A 4,041-nucleotide genomic window follows, 5' to 3' on the forward strand; every position below is an offset into this window, starting at 1 on the left:
AAGAGTACATGTCAACTGTACTCTGCTACATCAAGAACTGTGTGGACAATGCAACAGTGGACAAGAACATCAGGGTTTACCCTAATCAAAGCCTTATACTGCACGGCAAGATCCACCCTGAAGAAAGATCCACCCTGAAGAAAGATCCACCCTGAAGAAAGATCCAACCTGAAGAAAGGATTCAAGGAGGCCAAGACCGCCTACAAGAGGAAAATTGCTCACATTGACATATGAACAAGCAAACCACTTCTCCAGGAAGGCTAAGAAAGAACACAAAAATATAATCAGATACTATAATCGGAAAGCCTGAGTAAGTAAATTTCATCCTGGGGAAAGGCCTCTAATAAGCGTGTCATACAGAGACTAGGCAGGAGCTGGAGGACTGCTGGGAACCTTCTCTGTACGTGGTGGTGAAGAATCAACCAGGAACCCCAGTATACATTGTTTGTGGTGAGGAGGATGGACAGAAATAGGGGTGTCTGTTTTCACGCTCACTGGTCTAGCAGAGATTCAACACCCGAACACCCGAACAGGAACAAATCCCTTTTTCACATCAGCAACAACACGAGCTGCCACTAACCCGTCTGGAGGCTTTTAAGATGGCAGCTTTTCAATGAAGACGGTGTACGGTAAGCTCTTGGGTCCACGACCTGTCTTACACCTGTGTTACATCGTTTCATTACCAGGGAGAATTCTCCTTGTATGGTGCCCTGCAAACCTCACCGTGCCAATTTTTCCATCTGTCCACCAGGGGTCAGTGTTCACCACATCCATAAATGCTGAGTACCATTCTGGGTTAGGTTGCTTCACCATTGTAAATAACTGTATACCACATGAGGCCTGTAAGTGTTCCTTAGAAGCGCGAATAACATTGGTGCTGACTAGCAAGGGGACACTTGATCTATACTACATTTCTGGAATGACAAATGCCAGCACATTGTTAGATGTCATGGTGAGAAAATGGAAGTTAATGTCCAACACACCAATATACATTTACATTTACGGCATTTGGCAGGCGCCCTTATCCAGAGCGACTTACATTTTTATCTCATTTTTATACAAGTGAGCAATTGAGGGTTAAGGGCCTTGCTCAGGGGCACCTCAGTCATGGACTCAGGTCTGGGGATCAAACCCGGGACCCTCCGGTCACAAAACCAGTTCCCTAACCACCAGGCCATGACTGCCCCTATGAGGTCCCTGCTGGTCTGCTGTTCTTTATATATGGAGATTAATAGGTTTCAGGCTTTGTAAGCCAAGCTGCGGATGTGTTTTTCAAAACTTCTCGGTAATAGTGGTAACTTGAGAGCCTGAGTCAATGAGAGCATGGCACAAAGTTTAATTCCCCAACACTTGACCTTCATTACTAGAACCCATGAGTGGTGTGTCTTCACAATCTAGTACTTGTGGCATCCACATCAAGGAGACATCCTTCACAAACCCATGGTTGCCCCAACGACCACAGGTTCTAGGCGTTTAAAGATGGACTCGCCTCCACACCTTTCCCAGCCTGACCAAGTCAACAGCAATGAGTGCCGAGATCCACTACTGAATTTCTGGGTCTCGCAACACCACCTTACATTTACATCAAATATAAACTCAATATAAAGTTATACAGCAACTGAATATGAAGTATTCACAGGCACATGGTTCCCTGGCCATAAAAGACAACGTAAGAAGATAACATTTCTTCAAAAGATTGAACTACCACAGGAACACTGCGGAAAGAGAGAGAAAGAGAGATAATAAAAGTTGTAGTAATGTACACAAAGTTTCTAGATTTCTTTAAATTCATTATTTAATTGGTTTTATTTTCAATTTTCTTCCTATTTTTAAATATTATATTTTGTGGGCAATGACCTTCCCATGATCTCAGGTTGTAATAAGCTTCTTGTGTAAAGCACTAACTCTAGCTCTTGTGTAAAGCACTTTGAATTGCCAGTGTGTATGAAAGGTGCTATATAAATAAATATGTCTTGCCTTGCCTGAAGAAACGGGACATTTCGGACAGTGGTTGTGTTAATAAATGTATACGTAGCACATCTAGATGGGGTTGGAGATGCAGTCTGTACACCGTGTTTCAGTATATTATCACTGTTTTATAACTATAACCTATTAATATTAAACTATTCATAACTATAAATAATAATTAATAAAATATATATTTATAAATATTTATATTATATCTATATAACTATTTATAACTATAAAACAGTATATTTATAATTTATGAATTAATATTATCACAGTATCGACACAAGTTCAGTCAGTCTGAAGAGAATCTTCTCCATGCCACTGAGGTTTTCACGTGGCAACACCTCTTGTCTTCTGTCTTGGTTTTAACTTCCTGTTTTTTTCTTTTTATGTGTGCTTTTATTTTGCATTTCCTTCTTGTGTCTGCCTTCACGCCCTATCCTTGTTACCCACTGCCTCATTAACGTTTTCACCTGTACCTAGTTTCATTCCCCAATTCCTCAGCTATTTATAGCCCATGTTTTCAGTTTATCTTTGCTGGTCATGTATTGATTTTGTTTTGTTCCCAGGTTTTGCACATCACATATGTAGTATCACTTGGTGGTTGTCTAAAGCTGCCTTTTTCTATTTACGTAATATCGCCAAGCTGAGACACTTACTGTCATTAGCTGATGCAGAGAAGCTGGTCCATGCTTTTGTCTCGTCGAGATTGGACTACTGTAATGGTCTTCTAATTGGATACTCTTTTCTGGTTTCGGTGGGAGAACGCCGTGCGCACATGAGCTGCCACTTCCCGCTCTACTGTTTTTTGCAAATTCTCTCCTTCTCCAAATTCTGTGGATTTATATCTCCTGCTGATGTACAGCTCCTGTTGACTTTTACCACCTGCTGCTACATGTGGTCTTTTCCCCTGCTCTGCTGCTAGAGGTTTGTTTACATTCGCTGCTGGCTCCTTCCTCTGGCTACGCCGCTACTAACACTCTGCTAACTGCCTGCTATTGAGCTGCTACGAGTCCTCTCTCCTCTTCCCAGCTTCTCTGCTTACCTGTGCTGCGGGTTTAGCTCTTGCACTTACTGCTTTATGTTGCTTGTGCATGTTTAGTCACCTCTCTGGTGACTGGGTTGTGGTGTTTGGCTAACTTAGCTCTAGCCGTAGCATTGCATTGCTGGCCGTTGAGTCTGGTAGCTACTAGCTATGTATCCTGCCGATGTCTTGTTTTTTGTCATCTGCCTGTTGGGATCTGTGGATGTCGTCTCTGCTTTTACTGCTGCCGATGGAAGTGCCTCCGGTCTCAGGATTGTGTACACTTCGGATGATCTATGTTCTCTCCGCACTCACCATCGTCTTGACCCGTCCACATACAACGATTGCTGCTCTATTGGTATCGCTCGCCTATATCCACCGGGCACGTAAACCTCGACCAGTGCTGTTCCAATCGACTAAAACTAGTATCCAAGCTGTTTGGACAAATGGCCGTGGATATTGGAAGGATAAAGCCAAATCCAACCGTGGAGTCGACGCTGGCACCCTGTGCCCTGTCCTGCAAGCAATGGTCTCGTTCTCATCTCTGCCCTCTGTCTCTCCTGGCCTCTTCAACTTTGCCTTATTAAACTGTCTATCTCTCACAGACAAAGCTTCACTTCTCAGTGATTACCTAGATATCCTGTCTGACTGAAACTTGGCAGACACAGGGAGATTACATCTCCCTCAATGAAGCTACCCCTCCTGGCTTTACCTACATCTGTGCTCCCAGAATAACGGGCAGAGGTGGTGGTCTGGCTGTCATTTACAATCAAAATATAAGACTAACTCTGTGCAAACTACATAAAGTTTCTGCTTTTGAATATATGGCTCTAAAAGTGTCTGGCCTGTCTACCTTAATTCTACTGCTGGTATATCGCCCACCTAAGCTCTCCATAGCTGACTTTCTGTCTGAATTCGGTGAACTGCTCACCATCCCTAGCTCCATGTCTCCATCTCTGGTGATGCTTGGGGACTTGAAAATCCATATGGACATTGCCTCCTCTTTATCTGCTGACTTTTTGTCTTTGCTTAAATGTTTTGACCAA

This window comes from Brachyhypopomus gauderio, chromosome 11 (assembly GCF_052324685.1).
Source record: "Brachyhypopomus gauderio isolate BG-103 chromosome 11, BGAUD_0.2, whole genome shotgun sequence".
NCBI lineage: Eukaryota > Metazoa > Chordata > Actinopteri > Gymnotiformes > Hypopomidae > Brachyhypopomus > Brachyhypopomus gauderio.